Source organism: Lolium rigidum, chromosome 3 (genome assembly GCF_022539505.1).
Source record: "Lolium rigidum isolate FL_2022 chromosome 3, APGP_CSIRO_Lrig_0.1, whole genome shotgun sequence".
NCBI classification, from domain to species: Eukaryota; Viridiplantae; Streptophyta; class Magnoliopsida; order Poales; family Poaceae; genus Lolium; species Lolium rigidum.
In genome coordinates, this window is record NC_061510.1 from 73,393,962 (window position 1) to 73,413,346 (window position 19,385).

General features: G+C 45.5%; 1 non-coding gene across 1 annotated transcript; it reads right to left on the reverse strand.

Annotated features, from left to right (window-relative positions):
* Positions 1 to 12,081: 12,081 nt before the first annotated feature.
* Positions 12,082 to 12,241, reverse strand: LOC124704988. The gene has a single exon (XR_007003840.1). It is a non-coding gene; the product is annotated as a U1 spliceosomal RNA (small nuclear RNA).
* Between the last annotated feature and the right edge of the window lie 7,144 nt (positions 12,242 to 19,385).

Genomic DNA, 19,385 nt, shown 5'->3' on the forward strand with positions numbered 1-19,385 from the left:
GTAAACAAAGTAATGTACTAGTCACAGATCGAGCATATGAACTAAGAAACAAATTAGGGATCAAGTAAAGTAAAAAGGAGTCACAAATCGAGCATATGAACTAGTCAATCAAATGAAGAATCAAGTAAACTAAGTAGCTTCGCTATGTCCTGCAATGATAAACTAAATATTTGGAAATATCAGATGCAGAACTGCGTGTCGATCAAGCATACTTACTACTACCTATCTACGAACCAAATAAATCTAGTTGCACTGCATTTATTTCAGTTACAAATATGCAAGAACCTACAGAGGAGACGACGAATGTCTAGCAGATTTAGATCGGGAATGTACTGATTTTCGGGAACAATGTCTATCAGATTTAGATCGGGAATGTACTGATTTTCGGGAACAATGTCTAACGAGAGTCGAAGAGAGACACAACGGCGGAAACTAAAAGACCCCAATCGAAAGATTCAAAAAGGGGATTAGTTCTTACGCTGCGTAGTGGAACACCAGCACATGTCGACGCATGGAGAGTTGAACCACGGCGATCTTCTTCTCGTCCTCGGCTTGATGGTTGATGTACTCGAAGTCGAGGCCCACGAACTTGTGCTCGTCCTCCTTGAGCCAGTCCGTGTACATGTCGAGGACGCGGCGCACTTTCCAGGGGTCGTTGGTGTAGACCACCTCCAGGTCCTGGCCGTCGTGGATGTGGACTGCGCGCGTGCTGGACCAGTAGTACAGTTCCTGCGCATCAATGTCCATGGCGACGCGGCGGCGGGAGACGAAGAGATTGAGGGAGCGGAGACGACGAGAAGTGGGGAAACCAGGGTGCGAATATTGAGACGGTAGGGGAGGGGGAAGGGGATAAATATCATCCCCATTAATTACTCCGTGCGAATATTGAGACGGTAGACGAAGAGAATATTGACGCGGGTCTTGACTTGCGACGTGCAGTCCAACTGACGTGCAGTCCAACTGACGCGCATTCGATCGTGTTGTCACGTCAAAACCCAGCACCACCCATTTGCCCTCCTCTTGACCTACCGAAAATTACTCCACGATATAACTGGCCATCATATCACGACCTCCTTCAGCCGCCGCCAGATCTCGCCACGTCTCTCGCTACCACAGCTCGCCACGTCTCTCGCCGGCGAGACTTGTAAGACTCTCGCTCCGCGTCGAGACCAAGGATGGCGCCTACTAGTGGAGTACGTAAATAACATGTACGTCTCGCGATCGATCGTTGTTTCCGATTTGTAATCTTTCTTCATATTTTTTGCAGTGTCCAGTTTGCTTTGACAAGAAGGGGATGTGCGGCGGAGGGGGAATCGCGTTAGGTTTTTTCATGCAAACACTACAAGAGGGTTTTGAGGAGAAGACGGTACATGCACTTATAAGTTTAAAATTCATTCAGATGTTTTATTAATTCACCGCCACATCAAAGTTTAACACGTGATCCTAGTAGTTATTGCTAGTTTCGTACTATTATTCAGATGTGTGTAATAATTGTTGTTCACCATATGTATTAACCGCTTATTTATGGTTGAGTTTTACGATAGTTATGATAAATTTTACGTTCATATGAGTTTTACGATAGTTGTAGCTGTTAGAGATAGAGGTATCGGTAGTTCAGTCCTATACCGATAGAAGTTTAGATATGTGCTGATAGAAGTCCTAAATACATACGATGTATTACTTGCGCAACAATGTACCTCCCCTATATATTAATGAGATCTGAGACTCGGTGATTATCCGAGTAGACGCATAATTCTACCTGATCATTAGATTTTACAGTAGCTACATGCAATTCGTGATTCTTCAAGGTCTTAATATGACACGATGTGTAACATTCACATGTTTCTATCTTACTGAATTTTCAGAATAGTTAACTTACTTTTGTATTAACTCTACTAAATTTAGGTCATCCCTTGCTACTATTAGACCGTATTTCCTTCAGAAGTATGGTGTCCAGACCTCCCACAGGACAACTTTTGAAGCTGCACTTAGAACCAAAGATGGCCATGCATTTGTTGTTAATGTTACCAACGAGACTGGCGAGAACCTATATCAACGGAAGATTTTGGAACGAATTTGCTAGAGTGTACAATTTTAAGGTTGGCATGGAGTTAATTTTCAGAATTAACTCATCTGGTCAGGATACTCTTGTAATAACTGGAACTGAACCACTAATCCATTCAGGTAATTTTCCACCTTTGGACAGAATGATTGATCATATTAATTACCATCTTATGTCAGTTATTTTAATTATGCGGCTTACTACCAGTTGTCCCGTACGAAGCGTGACATTGTTGACTCGCTCAGTAGTACTGATGGAACAATGATAAATTGGAGGATGATGCATACCGTCATTCTTTAGGTGGACAACTTGGACTACCTCGTTCAGTACCACAATGCTGGAGATTATGATCAAGGAGCACTAGTTGTCCCAATGCTGCATACTCTGAATTGGACAAACAACGAAAATTACAACAAACACGTGGTAAGCAGTAGATCATAGCATTTCATTAACTTTGCGACCTACATTACGTACAAGTGTTAACTAAACTATGTCTCTACTGTTGGAATAGAAAATCCCTAGCCATTTGGTTCCTAAAGATATGGAACAATATGGTGCAATCAGTATTGTGTGCCATCCCAGTACTTTGGTGCGTGCGTCCTACGCAATTTCTTCTGACGATGGTCGTCTGCGTCGGTGGGTGGAAGGAGTTCATGGACAAGGAAAAGCACCTTCGGATGGGTGACAAGGTGCTTGTTCTTGCTTTACTTGGGAAATGCAGGGGTTTACTTGTTTGCTACCCATGTGCCTGAAATCGATCTGGAGTAGCTAGTCAGTGATTCATGGTGCCCTTGTGTCCAACTATGCAGCCCCTTTAGGTTTAAATTAAGTTGTAAGACTCTTTATGCGACTGTCGATATTGCTTGTGTTAAAACAATATTTAGTCATATCGTGTTGCTGGTTGTAATCGTGTCAAGTGTCGATTAATTAAAACCATTGTCAAAGTTATGTTACCGACATGTTGGCTTTTCTTATATCTGTCCATATTTTAGCTTATATTAATTTGCTCTTAAACCCTTCTGGATAATTCAATGACAAGTTCGAGATCGTGAACATCTAAATAAGAACATTTCAAATGTTTGGAACAAAACATATAGTTGTATGCATTACATGTTTCTATCCATCTACATCACTATCTTCTTCTGAAGTTTTTCCCTCGTCATCATGTATGTTCTCTTCCAATATGAGACTATCTTCCTCATTCTCTAGTTCATCTTCGCTCATATCCATGTCAACATTGGAACTATCTTCCCCATTCTCTAGTTCACGAATTGTATGAGCATCATGAATATGTACAACTTCATCAGCACGATGATCATCCTCCTCTGCTTCCACCTCTGCTTCCTCGTCTAGGTCGACAACATCATGAAATGTATGGTCGGCCGAACCTTCATCCTCCCGGTATGCGTCTTCATTCCGTACAAATGCATCATCGTTACCATCTTCTAATTCCGGAACGTCGTACACGTGTCTATGGCTGAACTTCTGCACCACTTTCCACGGATCACCAAACTTTGTATCCTCCAAATAGAAGCATGTTTCAGCTTGATCGGCCAATATGAATGGTGAATTCTTGAACCGTAGGACAGAAGTGTTAACGCTTTTAAAATAACCATCATCTTTTATCTTGGAACCCCTGCCCTCAAGGTCGAACCAGTCGCAACGAAACAAGTACACGGACCTATCACCGTGCTTGTTAGTCTCGTGCTCGCAGTTCAAGAACTTCTTGCGGAACACCATAGAACTCGGTCTCATCTGCATCACCAAAAGATCCCTTAGTCGCTACGCCCGAATTTTGAGCCTTCAGGTCTTTATCCCGAGTAAGCGTGCGAAACCTCGCACCCTTTACGTTGCAACCAGCGTATACTACTACACGCCGGTCTAGCCCAGCAGCCAGAGACTTCAAATCTTCTGATGCATTGTCCAACTGTCTCGCATGGTTTGCAAACCAACCTGCAAACTCTCTCTGAACCGTCTCCTCGATGTCACGCACACCCCTACCTCCCAATTCTTGTCGGAATTCACTGAAACATAGAAAAAACACATATGAAATACATGACAATTATGTACGCAACATTGAGAAGTAGTTATTAAAGTGAAGCTAACTACTTACTTGATATAACGTTCTACATCGTCACGGTTGTTCAGCACATACCAAACCATTTTGTCAAATTCCTTGTCAAAATGTTTCAAAATGGATTTCCCAAGACCTTTAGCTCCAACTGAAAATACTTCCATCTCGTCACGATCAGGTTTTCTCCGTATGTCTTGGTTCCTATCATCTTTGTTAAATCTTGTTTCTGTGCCATCCTTGAAAAATCTAGAGCAAAAAAATCAAACACTCATCAACAATGTCGCCCTCTGCGATAGAACCTTCTGGCCTTGCTTTGTTACGGACCGTAGACTTTAGATAACCTAATCTTCTCTCAACTGGATACATCCAACCATAATGAACAGGACCCCTCAAGAGAGCCTCCTCAGGAAGATGAATAGCTAAATGCACCATTACATCAAAAAAAGCTGGGGGGGGGAAGAGCTTCTCAAGTTTGCATAGGATCACAACAATTTTAACCTTCAATCGATTCAGCACATCAACTTTCAGAGTTTTGGCACACAGCTCCCTAAAAAATCTTCCTAGCTCTGCAATAGCCACATACATTTCCTTAGATGCAATTCCCTTGAGCCCAGCCGGCAACACTCGCTGCGAAGTATGTGGCAATCATGCGTCTTCATACCGGTAACCTTACAACCATCAATATTCACACATCTTCCCCAGCTTTGCGCAATAACCATCCGGGAACCTAGTGTTTGCCAAATACCTACACAAATGTCTCTTCCGTTCCTTCGAAAGCGTCCACGGTGCGGGGGCTTCGCATAAGTTACTCGCTGCATCATCATCATCCTTCACAATTTTCTTCAACCAATACTTCTCCCGGATTTTGAATTTCTTCAAATCAATTCTAGCACTAACGAGTGTCCTTATTCCTGCCCTCAAGTTCAAGTAGTGTACCAACAATATTGTCACATATGTTCTTCTCAATATGCATCACATCTAAGTTGTGAGCTAACTTAAGTTACGCCGATACGGTAGATGATGTAAGCTGACTTTCGGGTGCCATGTTGGTTCACTGAGTACGATTGCACACTTCCGCTTTCTACTTATTGGATTTTTCCCATGTTCAAAATCCTTAACCCTTTCTACCTTCTCAGCTACCTCTTTGGGTGTGTACTTCCTTGGTGGATCTCTAGTCTCGACTTTACCATTGAAAAGTCTCGCTTCTCCTGTATGGGTGACCTTTATGAAGAAATCGCCGATGCCCAATATATCCAATTTTGTTTTTCAAAGATTCATAGCAAGGATTCTCATCGCAATGCACACACGCATGAAATCCTCTTGTGCTTCGGCTCGACATAGTGGCATATCCAGGATAATCATGAATAGACCAAAGAAAGGCAGCATGCAATGGGAAATATTCCTCTGTGCATGCATCAAATGTCTGCACACCACTCCATAGCTGCATCATATCTTTTATCAGTGGCTGCATAAATACATGAAAATATTTCCCTCGGGAATACTTTTCGGGGATTAGCAATGCCATCATGTAATTCGATTGATCCATGCACATCCATGGTGGGAAGTTGTAAGGAATGACAAAAACAGGCCACATACTGTAAGGATTACTCATACTTCCAAAGGGACTGAAGCCGTCTGTGGTAAAACCTAGTCTTATGTTACGAGGATCTTTAGCAAACCAATGAAACTTGTCATCAAAGTGCTTCCATGCCTCACCATCAGCAGGGTGCCTCGGTACATTGGGCTCAACAACCCTCTTCTCTTTGTGCCATCTAGTATGTGTCGACATTTCCTTTTTAACAAATAGTCTCTCGCAACCTTTTAATTATAGGAAAGTACCTTAACACCTTGTGAGGGATTTTCTTTTTGCGATAGGGTCTCTATATCTTGATAATCCACAAACATGGCAGTGCGTATCGTCCTTGTGATCTCCCCAAAGTAAAGAACAATCAAAATTGCATACATGAATTGTCTCATAACCAAGCCCAACATCACAAAGAACACTCTTAGCATAAACATATGATTTGGAAAAGTCCACACGTGGCAAAGCTGTACGTAAAAGCTGAAGTAAGAGATCAAATCCTCTGTTTGTTATCCGGCTGTATGATTTGACATGAAGGAGCTTAATAATGAACGACAACCTAGTGAAAGTGGTGCATCCCTCATGAAGTTCTTTTTTGGCTGACTCAATTAGATTAGCATAAATATTTGGCAGATTAGGACCTTTATTTCCGGACTTCGCAGTTCATCGATCATACTAGACGAATCATCAACATAACAATCACCATTGTCTTCCTCTTCATCATTGTCACTATCATACGCACCATCATCGTTTCTATCCCGCCCTTCGTCATCACTAAAACCTTCCCCATGTCTAGTCCATCTTGTATACGTCATGGACATACCCGAACAATTGCGGTGATCCTCGATCGTTTTTATATCCTGTCGTATCAGATTTAGGCAGTCCTTGCAAGGGCACAAGATTGGTTCATCTGTATTGTCCAAGTGTTTTCGCGCAAACTTGATGAAATTCCTAACACCTGCCATGTACTTTGTTGTGAACTTCTGGGTGCCATCAGTTATCCAACTTCGATCCATTGCCTACAATTCAGTTAAGAATATGCCAACATTCTTCAGAACAGATCATGACAACTGATTAAAAAATCTAGACCTAGCGAACAATGGAGCCTTCACGGATTTCTTCTCACCTCGACGAGAACCCTAGTCAATTCGACTGTTAGCAAGATCACCTAGATAGGCCGTGTCTGCTAGCGGCGTGACTTAAACGAGGCACCCGCGGCCGACATAAATATTAATAAGTAAATTATTATGTCGTAACATCTAGATCACACCATTGAAATAAATATGTAGAATAGACTAGTTACGGATCCAGATCAAAACTCCATATCTACCTTAGCGGTAACACTCCGCGTCGGTCACGTCAAAGCCCTGGTTCGATTCTTCCAAACCACAATTTTTACTTAATTAAATATGTGCCTGACAAGTGGGTCACGCATGATATATAAAACTAATAACATTTAATAAAGTAACTTAGTATTAATTACCTGCTATGTGGGTCCGTTGTATATGCAAATCACGGTTTACATACACCACGATCTTTGATTTCGTCACCTATTAACAGACACGATGGAAGCCCTTCCCGGTTGGGTAATGGGTGACGATTTTTTGTTGACGAAAAATCATACCGTCAAGCATTACCTTAAATGCATGACGAAAGATGAATTCGTCACCTATAAGGACACATCCATGACGGTATGCATTTTTGTCACCAGGGTTTTCGTCAACAAATATCCCATTTCTTGTAGTGAAATATGCAATCTGCTTTGGAGAAGCAAGCCAAGTTACTTCACGAGGTTGCCCGTCCTCTTCACGAGGTTGTGGACTCCTTGCACGGCTGGTTGTTAGCGATTGTGGGCTTTTTGGAGCGAGCGAAAGCTGTGTTGGGCAGGCTATCCCAGACGTCTGCCAATCCTTCGGTTCTCTCTGATGTTGGCAAAGTGGAAGCGGGCCTTCATGGTTGTTTCTCTCCTCGTGCTAGCGCCATCTCGGCGATCACGACTCTGGTCATGTAGATCATGCCTAAGCTCTTGGATTATGTGGTGGTGTGCCTATGCCTCCTTGCGTCGAGAAAGTGATGCCTGGCTCACACGAGTTCTCGGATCTGACTTCTCTGTCGTGCCAGGCACTTGGCTTTGAGAAGTGTTCTGGTGTTGGCACTGCAGTCTCCGTGATTCTGGTTTGTGATGGGATTGCTAAGTCGGGACTATTGCCAACGGTGCCCAGAACTGTTTTCGCCGTAGAGGTTTGTCGCCACCTTAGTGGTCGCCTTCCCTATATCCGCGGTTGGTTGACGGGTGCCCTCAATATCGTGGCATGTATTTTTCGATGTGGTGTTGGAATTTTGTGTTGAAGTGCTTGTTAGAGCATCTCTAGCCGTTTCCTCGGGAAGGCCCCCAGGACCCCTTTTTTCATCCGGATGGACGAAAACGGCCTAGTCGCGTCCCCGGATCCTCGTTTTCTCCCGGATTTGGGCTTTCATCCATCCGGGGAGCGCTCGGGGAGTCCGGAAGAAACGTAAGCGCGGGAAACATAGAGAAAACTTCTCGCGCGGTTGGTGGCCCCGACTTGTCAGCGAGAAAGGCCGATCGTCGTCCTCATCGCATCGTCTTCCGCGCGCTGTAAAAGCCTGCCGCCGGTCAGTCTTCGCCGGACGCCTAGCTTCCACGCGGAGAGTTGATGTCATCGCCTCAGTTTCACGCGCGTTGCCCTCTATTTATCGCGGAACTACCGCGTCTGGAAGCATTCACCACCCCGTCTCCCTATTCACCACCTCTCTCCCCAATCTCCTCGACCGAACAATGGCGAACTTCGGCGACAGCGCGGCGAACAACGGCTTCGGCCGGAGTTCTCTCCACCAATGGGAGGAGAGGTTGCTGCACGCGGTGGGCTACCCCGTGCTGCCGGACTTCCGCGCGCCCGGAGGCTAGCGCCTGAGCGCGGTGGGCGTCCCGATCCCGCCGGCGCCAATCGGACGCGCCGCCCTCGAGGCGGAGATCGACGCGGTGCTCGTCACCCTTAGCGACGAGAAGCGCGCCGAGCCTCGCTTCTACCCCAACAACTACGAGGCGTGGACAAAATTCTTCCGACAAAGGTGCGAGCGTGAACTCGCCGCCTACGACGGCCCTCCCCCTCCTCCCACGCGCAACAACGCCGCCGGTCGCCGCCGCTGGTGGAGCGGGTCGGGCCACACCCTCGAGAACGTGCTCGCGCATATCGAGGGCGGCAACTACCCCGGACTAGGGATGTCGCCGTCGGTGGCGCCTACCTTGTCAAGCCGGCACGGGAGCTCGTGGACGCTGCGATGGATGGCGTTGTCGTCCTCGTCCTCTGGATCGACATCGAGGTCGGGCGGGTCGGCTCCTCCACCAGCGACGCCGAGGCCCATCAAGAAGGAGTCGGCGTCTCCACCGCTGACCAGAGGCCGCAGCAGCGGCACCCTCGTCATCCGCGAGGGGGGCTCCGATCGTCATCTCCATCGCGCGGCCGCAAGAGGAAGACGTCCAAGAAGGAGGCCGCAGCGGCCGCCGCTGCGTCCCAGCTCGCCGAAGAGGAGGCCAAGCGGGCCGAGGTCGAGGCGATCCGCGAGGCCATCGCGAGGTCGCTGACCGACCTCGTCTCGGCCGACAACGCACTCCCGATGGACGCGGCGCTCGCCTGGTCCAGGCAGGACTAGGAGAGGCAGGTGGCGGAGCAGCAGAGGCGTCTGCTGGACCTGGCAGCCGCGCGGCGCCGCGCCGTCCGCGCCACACCGACCGCACCCGTCGTACCCGTGCCGCTCATCAAGCTCGAGGAGAGCATCGACGATGAGTGGTATCGGCCAACGCCGCCACACGGCGACCCTGGCCAGGGTTCCAGCCATTGGCACGGAGACACCCGCCAGTGCAGCTAGCAGGCGCCGCCGCTCGAGGGCGTCGGCCATTCCAGCGACGACGACGACGGCGGCGACTGCACGGCGTTCTACATGCCGGTAGAACGCCGTGTTTTAAGTTTAGTTTATGTTTCACTCTGGCCGAATTCAAATATATTACGAATTCGGCCTATATATGTACGAACTCGCCTATATATGTTAAATATCTCACCTATGTTTGAACGTATTTCGTCTAATTTTGTCTGAATTCCCTTATATTTTTTCAAATTTTACATCCATTATGGACTCGCCGCTGGAAATATGGTCTCCCCATGCCAAATTTTACATCCATCCGATGCTAAATAGCGCCGGATTTCGGTAGCCCAAATGGGTGGAGATGCTCTTAGTGTTGTGTTGGTTACAGTGGGTGCGATCCTATAGTTCGGGTCTCTGTTAGGCTTGGTTGTATGTGTGTTGTTTGTAGGGAATTGGCCTATTGTTGTAGGTTTTGTTCGGGTTTTTTCTAAGAAAAATGCTTGAAATCAGGCGACCGATCTGGCGCGGCGATCGGTCGTCCCGCCTGTACGCGTGCGTGTTTTTCTCCCGCGCGACAGGGCCGGCCCCACCCTGCGCCCGCACCGTTCCTTGCCATGTGCCCAGCTGGCCAGCTCCCGATTCCACGCGCGTAGCTCACACGGGGCAGCCGCGCAGCTAGGTCTCTAATTTGCGTGCAACTCTCGATTCTTGCAGCTCCTGACTGTGCGCATGTGGGTTGCATGTAGTAGTACCTACGAGAAGAAATGGGCTAACCCTACGATGTGATTTTAGCTACCTACTTGTATCAGTATGTCCAAACCATGCATGATTGGCTAGTAGCGAAAAATATGGACCGGCTTCTAGTCTGGCATGCATGCACCTAAGCTCGTTCCAAGTCACAAATGCTAGATTTTGTGGAGTTAAGCTGGTTGGTACGGTAATATTGTTGTTTTACTTGCTAATTTTCATTGTAAATATATTGGCAATTTGTTGTAAATAAATTTTTGGCATGGGAATTGTTTGTTTGTTAAAACTGTTGCTAGATATTTTTTGTTGTAAACACCTAAATTATTTGTTTTTTTTGTTAATTATTGTTGTAAATATGTTGCTGATTTGTTGTTATTAGTTTGTTGTAAATACTTAATTGTTCTTAATTTTTCTAATAATTATTGATGAAAATACTTTACTGATTTGTTCTAAATGCCTTTTTGTAAATTAGCTGATAATTATTTGTTGTAAATGCTAATAAATATTTGTTGCAAATACTTTACTAATTTGTTGTGAATAAATATTTTCTTTGTTAAATTTGCTGATAATTATTGTTGTAAACTTTACTAATTTATTATAAATAGATTTTTGGTAGGGAAATTATTACTGATAATTATTAGTGCTAAAAGTGTTATATTTTGTTGAATTTTTTAACTATTGTTGTAAACACCTCTACAGGATTACTTTTGTTGTAAATACATCAGCTAGATTACTTTTGTTGTACAAACACCAAAGAACAGCACACGTAAGTGATCTATGAAAAACTGTCACGTGTTAGGGAGAGAAAGTGTGAAAGCAAAATCAGCATTAATGAGACGTGTTGTAGGCCAACAGCTAGCTACTAGCTAGTCTAGAGGGTTTGACCTGGGGAAGGAATCCCGTGAGACGCGTGGCGCTGGACAGCAGCGCATGCAGGACCCACGACCGATTTTCATCTCAAAATCGGTCGACCGACGCCAAGCACGGCCCCAAACCTGAGCACTCTCTTCTTAATAAACATGTCATTCAATTTGTGTCCGAATATAGAATATGTGGTGATGGAAAAGACCAATCACATTTATTTGCCTATGGGAAATTAGTGGAGCACTTGAGATGATGGAAGCGTACTGATAGCACAGGTGGTGTGCGACAGTATGAGCAAGAAAACAGCAGCACGTGCGGTGGCACTTGCAAAGTACAATCAGGGGGGTGATCGGCCGATCGATGATCAAGTATATTTTGTAATAGAGGGTTTGATTTTTCACATCTCAATTTTGGCTTGTCATAAAACCCAGAACCAAGCCTAGTACAGATGGGCTCGACGACAGTGCTCTCGAAAAGCCACGCCGATCAACTGCCGAGAGGGCAGCATCCAAAGTGAAGTCGGATAAAATCAAACGACCTCACCCAGCCGTAGCGGCGAGGAAGATTCAGAGAAGTTTGTTGTGCTGATTTGGACGCCGTGCCATGTCCTATCGTCAAGAGTTGAAATTGTCGCTTGATACAATGTAAAGCAAAGAGCGTCGGGCGTAGTTATTGTTGTTAGTTGGCAGTCGCAATTCTGCTGGCTGCTGCCGCCAGTACGACGGATCTTATATCGGACTAAAAATATCTGAGCTTTCCTGCTCTTGGATTCCTGTCGCCGTGCCATCTACTAAGAGGACTAATCTGCAAATTATGGCAGCTGCCGAGGAAGGAACAGGCAAGGGACGAAATTTTAATTTTACAGAATTGGCAGGGGCCGCGCGAACGCGTACCCCTCTAGCACAAATTATGACGTCCACTCTCCCACTTGGGGAGATGGTAGACCAACACACTAACCAAGTGCAATGTTAGCCATTGATCTAGGCCACGGCCCTTCTTGATCGGCCGTAGACCCCGTCCAGGTAAGTGAGTTGAACGTAGCACCGGGCATCTCTTATATAGCTAGCTCTACCGCCCCATCTTCCTTCGGCTTCCGAGGTGGTACTAAACAAAAGTGACCTGGTGCAGCCGCGCGGTGGTGGGCGATGTCATGGGCCTGTTTCTGGTGGTAGTTGGAGAATAAACGGGCTTTGGATGACTCGGCCCAGTACGCCAGCTACGAACGTCTTGTTTTCCTGGAGTGGGATCAAAGCAGGTGGATGATTCTAAACTAATAAAGAACACCTATCGATAGAAGACACCAGTAGACCACGTTGTTGTATGCTCGTAATCTACTTGGTTGATTATTTTCACTAGTACTAGTAGTAATACAGTACATATATTTTGCCCGGACATGGTAATTTGTCCCCAATAGCGCATAGTATATTGCCGTGCCGAGAGGGCAGCATCCAAAGTGAAACACGGATCAAAACTCTAAAGGAAGGATCAAGCAATACCCTCCGTCAAAATCATCACGTACGTGTCTCTCGGCAATATATTGGAATAGTTGATCAGAGCTGAGTTTTCTTCAACTGGCACGCCGCCAGCAAGAACATAGGAAGAAGTTGAGTGAACGCTACGTGGCAGCCCTGTCCCGGGCCTAGCAGATTAGGCTGTGATAAAAGTCCACATTAGTTAAGGTCTAAAAAAACTGATTGCCCGAAAAGTTCCCTGATGAAGGAGCTTGTGTAGTCTTTTTTTTTTTAGCTTCAGGGACCTATATTTGTTATCATCGTGAAAATTTAGCTTCGTGACTTGCCATTTGAGCCCAGCCTACATTTCATCCTAGAATCACCACTGCTTAGAGCATCTCTAGCAGAGCCTCTATGTTTCCCAACCGAAAATAATGAGTTCAGTCTCCCGAAAAATAAATTGCGAGCGGATTTAGTCACGGCGCAGAACAAAAACTAATAACGTGAAGCGAAAACACGGAAATCAAACGTCGCGGGAAATCAAAACTCGCGATTGCACTCGATTTCATCCAATCAAGCTGAATTCGTTCATAATTTACAATAGTAGGGGCAAAATACATGCATCTTGGACCTACATTCGATACTAGGGGCCTAGTTTAGACTAGATTTAGTCCCCGGAGTGACTATAATGTGCGCTTAATGTCGTCGGCGGAGGGTTTTTGGTCGCCGGCTCTTCCTAGGCGACGATGAGCGCCGCCACTTCGATGAACGCCGCCTCGAAGGTGATCCCGAAGGCTAGAGGCGGCCCGTCTCGGCAGCGGCGTGCTGCACGAGCCGGCAGCGGCGGGCGCCTCCGCTTCTCCTTCCGCAGCCGCCTCCTCGAGCGCTTGACAGCACGCCATTAGTTCCGGCCACTTCCGGCCGGCCCGCTACCATGCACCGTCGGAGCGCGACCGCCTGGCGCGCTCCTCCTCCGCCTGTGCACCCGGCGGACGCCGAGGTGATCTTCCACCGCAGATTCGGCCACCTCCCCTACCCACGCGTCTTAAACGCCCCATTTCGGACGGAGGGGTGGTGGCCGAAGTGGCGGAGCGGCATCGGAGGGAGCGGAATCGCTCACCGGAGCGGAGGCAGGCGGCGGCGGGAGTGAAAGCGGCGGAGGGGAGTAGGGTTTACGGACCGAACTACTCTCCGCGGCCCTTTTAATACGGGGCGTGCGGGGAGTTTCTCGGGCCCCTGAACTTCTTTTACGGGTCGTCCCATGTTTTCGGGCTCTGTTCTACGATCGATTCGGCCCGAACCCGTAAATCCGCCGGAAAAGTTCAGTTTCGGCGGGGATTTACGGGCTCTGTTAGAGAGATGCTCTTACCACCTTTGCTCGTGCGCCAGGGCAGTGACTGGTGAAACGGATTATTAGCACAGTCGGAGGTGATCGTGTCTTCTTTAGTTATTCCTCCATTGTCAAGGATTCGTGAGCGGCCTAGCGAGTGCTGGCCTTGATCTCTTGATCATTGCATGTATCTAGGGCACACATTGTTTGTCTTCTCCGAAAGAAATGGAGAAGGTAGCGGCTATGATGAAGAACTTGAGGTTGTCCGGGAGAAAAACACAAATTAAAGGTCATGTGAACAAGGAGACATGTAAGGACATTGATCATCACACAATTTAAAAAGGGTGTGACTGTTTATCAGTCGACTGACAACTAACTTCGTTGTCAATCAGATGATGTCATCAAATCTTAGTTGCAACTCATGTTGCAACTGATAACTAGCATGAATCATGATGCAAATTGAATGGTGCAGGACTTAACTGAGCACGAATGATTACTGCAAGAACACAGATCAGATGTAGGTAGTTTCGAAGTAAGAGTATCGAACCACGGAGAGCTGTTGGTAGAGGTCTTTAGGCCACTATTATCTAGAGAGTACTTGCAAATTATTCTAATTCCAAGATAAAGTATATAAAGGTTGTTTGGTGGTTGAGAGCAAAACTAAACAAAAACAAATAAGTAAACTAATGTAACCGAGAACAACGAGTATGGTTGTGGGAATGACAATATGGCTAAGGTGTTCTCGGGTATTAATTGTTGGTTCCACCACTAGCATTAACTAAAAACATAAACTAGATAATCTATATCTTTGTTCTCGTTGTATGTGGGAAAGGCTCGAAGTTTATGTATCTCATAACATATCCCTGAATAACCACCGCAGCAACCTTCGGCAAGCCACCTATTGGTCCATCACAATTAAGGGATTTCCCCATGGTTATTTGTTAAGTTTTGTGAGTCCTTTCTTATCCCCCTCTTCCGTACAATAGTGCACCATACACGGGATGTCACTTCCCGCCGTATACACTACTGAACTTCCGACAGTAGTTCCCACCTGTGACCCTTAGGCAAATATTACATGGTCGACATCATGCAACATCACAAGAGAAAACTAACATAAAATCATAGAATAAAGCCATAAATCATCTTTATGCATATCATAATATAGCTAGGGTTTCTCCATCTCTCCCCAAGAACAAAGGAACTATTCACATATGAAGGCAATCAACATGATCTCAAACATATGAATGGAGTATGGTAGTACAATTGAATACAAGATGAGATCCACCCTAGGGATTGGATTACAACCGAGTAAACAAAGGGGATTGGTGTTGGAGACGGTGTTGAGATGATGATGATGATGATGATGATGATGATGATGTAGATCGGTGTTGAAGCCTTCAACATCCAAGGCTCTTCTCCTCTTGAGTGGTGGTGATGGATGAGATCTTTACATAGGCCTAGTGAGGTCTCCAATAGCCCCTCCCACGTTGCCTATGACCTAAGGAAGGTCTAGGAACAAACGGGGACGGATTATGTGAAGAAACGCGTCCAGAAAGGCCTTCTCCGCGCATCCAGGCATGTGGTACGGGTGGACCCGCCCGTAACGATGGTCGCTAAACTTGGAGATGTTTTTCGTATTTTGACCGCCATTTCGTCATACGAACTCCGATTTAGGTGTTCTCCGGCTCGTTGAACTCGTATGGACGAGGGCTACAATACCATGGTATTGGATCTTTATTTTAAGATGATGGAAAAAATATCACTTTTTCCACTCCTCAAATGACTAAGTCTCGTACCTGCAGCTCTTCCATATTTCCCTCTCTTGACACCTTTTGCCTTGCTTTATGTATAGTTGTCCATAACACCTACAAATATGTAAAAGACAAAGGAAACATAATAAAATTCTACTAAAACTACTAAATATGCGATGCTTATATGAAAATGAACAATAACTCGTAAATATGCAACATAGGCTTAAGTGTATTTAGCTGGAGCATGAAATGAGTGACAATATGAGTAATAGTATACTTAAAAAGCTCAGTAAAATAGTGCTAAATTTTGAGCTATCAATGAACTTAGTTCTTGGCTAGCTGAGAACTAGAAAATTCCATTTAAAAACTACTCTCCTAGAAGTTGGCCCATCTAGATACGATTTGTTCCGCCTTCGGGAACATTTGGTGTCCAATATGGAGGTACTGAGTGCAAGGAAATTGGTCGTAACTTGTTTTCAATCATATTTAAGCATGAGTTCATAAAGCCAAAAACTCTAAAGGAAGGATCAAGGATGTTCGAGCTGGTTTTGTGGGGTTTGTGTGACAAGCAAGAGGTTGGAGGAATATGACTTTAAGTGTGTATTGATGTGATTTGGGGTTTCATGTTGTTCTTGGGCGTTTGGAGTGTGCAATGGAATACATTATTTGAGAGAAGACCGGGGAGTTCATGGAAGTTGGGCATGCTTGTGCATATACTCAAAAAAGAGTCTCTCGTGTTGAAAATTTGCAGTATTGGTCATTCACGGTATCTGCTAGACCCTCGGTTCTGGGGATAATCCTTTTTTTAGTGTCTCCTAGAGTTGTTGTGATTAAGTAGATCAAGTATCATACTTAATGTTTTCAACATATATAAGAAGGTGATAGCTATGAATAAAACTTACTAATATTTTAGAGATGATTTTTTAACTTTGAGAATCAATATATGACTATATGAACAGATTGGTCATATAAAAAAGCTAAGTTTATTTATTTTTCTTGAAAAACATTCCACCAATCCCAAAAATGATAATTTCTAACATCTTATTCAAATAATAGCTCTAATTTATATCTTGGAGTCTCATGTCAAAACCATCACACATTATGGAACTAACCGAGAAAATCAGAGGAAGACATATTTGGCAGGTAAAAATATGTTATTAAATAACAATCATAACCACAAATTTATCTATAAGACGGTATGGTATCATCACATTTACGAGAGCCACTGTGATAATTATGAGAATAGTAAGTATACTATTGAATCCTAAAACTTGACCTCACACTTCCACATAAACAAGCTACAATTATCGCTTTTAATTGTGTATAATCAAGACGCATGGACTAAATCTCAACGATATCTTGGTCTTCAGTTGGAGGCAGGACTCCCGGAGTAGTTGAAACCAAAATAGTGTTTATTAAACAAAATGCATGCTAGACATTATTGATTGTTTAGACTTGAAACCGTGGAATGCTCTGGATTTACTTCTCTTTCATGTATTGTTTACATCCCTTGGAAGAGGCATAGTGCATGTTCGGGATGTTTTGCGTTTGGACAACGCTAAGGTAAGGCAATTGTTAGCAGTTGTTGCGAACATTGGCGGATCCAGATCCGTGGAGCCTGGGCACTTGCCCGGGGTTCCGGCCGGACGCACATCTTAATTATATGGCAATTAGAGAAAAAATTAGTATGATTAGCCTTTGATTTTGTAGTTTGCCCCGGCTTCAAAAACTTCTTGGGTCCGCCCATGGTTGCGAACACAATCCTAACTGCTCACTTAGTCTAGATGTGACGCTAACTACTCGAGTAAAATACATGGGTAGTACTCGAACTTGTTTGCCGGGTTCAGATAGGTCATCCTACTCATAGAATACCAAATTACGGTAACTAAATACGCGCTATGGTTCATCTACGGTCACTCCTGCCCGGTACAGGATTGTATTAGACGACGTGGAAATAATTTGACTAGTCTGACAGTGCATTTGTTTTGCAAAATACCCCTCAAGTAAAAACAGTAGTAGCGCACCCCTTTTGCAAAAAAGGGCCCCCAACTCTCTCTCTCTCATGGTCTGGGAACGTCTTCTTCATTTTCAGTTAGCAGGCACGGCAAGCCGGCGCTAGTGCCGCTCCTCTGCCTGGCCGTTCTCGAGCTGACCAGGGAGAGGCCATGGGCCACGCCGCGCTTGGCGGATGCGGTCCAGGGAACCAGGGCGACAGGAGGCCGAGGAGCTCCGGGATGGCCGTGAATCGATCGCGGCGCCGCTCGGCCAGATTCCGACGACTGGAAGCTCCCCGGCCCGATTCCTTCAACGGGGATGCGCTGCTCGACGATTCTGAGAAGTACCGGTGGTCAGCTAGACGCGTATATGGCCGAAACGGCGGCGGCGTGGGCTGCGCGCGTAGTAAGACCTGGAGCGGAGAGAGATAGAGGAGACAGATGCGGTCCTCGAGGCGTCTTTATCTTCCCGAGGGAACCACGGCGGCAACAATCATCACGGGGGCCGGCGGAGTCAACACGACCTGCCCCGCCGCAGCGGTGGTTAACGCCTTCTTCTCTACGCGCCGAGCCGGGCCGAACTGAGCTGTTGCCGACAATGGATAGGAACGGGTGGTACATGAGAGCTCCTGGCCGAGAGAAGTAGATGCGGGATGGGAATCGAGAGAAGCGGCAGCGTGGGGACGAGCGAGGACAGCGCGCCGGCGTGCTCCGGCGGCGGCAGCCTCAGTTTTGGGTCGTGGTCGGGTCAGGCAGGTCAGGTGGGGGAAGGAGAGAATACACCGTTTTACTAGACTTGCTGGAGGAGTTGGGGGTTTCTGCAAAACGTAACTCAACTAAGCTACCGACAAGCGGGCCCCATGAGTGCCACACCGACGAATACGTCCAGTTCCCAGCACCAGTGACCGTAGATGAACCGTCGCTCGTCTTTAGGTACCGTAAATTGGCATTCTTTAAGTACGATGATCAATCTGAATCAGGCGAACAAGTTTGAGGACTAACCATGTATTTTACTCCTAACTACTCCTAACAGTTTGGCATGGTCCGCGTATGTTAAGGAGGAATGATATGACAAGGAAGAAACAAACACTTATTTATACTAAATTTTTTCACTTAAAATAATTGGCCAAGCAAATGTGTCGTTAAATATTAAGACGGAATATTTCATATTACATAGGCGACGTCTCCATTTAGAAATGCACTCATCATAATTTGAAATTTCCCTTTCTATTATGAAAATCAGGCATTGCTAAGAAAACCTTTAGTTGAATGGGGCATTTATTCCATTATAACTCCATACCAATAATAATGATTAAATTGTATTGTGTCTTGGTCTCTTGGATTGGATTAATGTGTACTGTAATTATGTTATAGTGTATTTTATGAACCTCATAGCTAGTCTAAAATCTTGAAAGATTTTTGTAGAGAACTCCAGAGCATATGAGTCAACTGATATTTCGAAAGAAACTATATCCAAGGCTACAAGCTAAAACCTTAGTTTAAGTTATTCTTTCAATTCAAAGTACTCAAACCCTACATTAAAGTTAATTTTCCAATTAACATGGATGTAAATTCCAAGTGATAAGGTAGAATCTCTCTAGTTAATATTTTTGTATGTGGCCTTTATATTTCTTTTTGGTCGTTACTG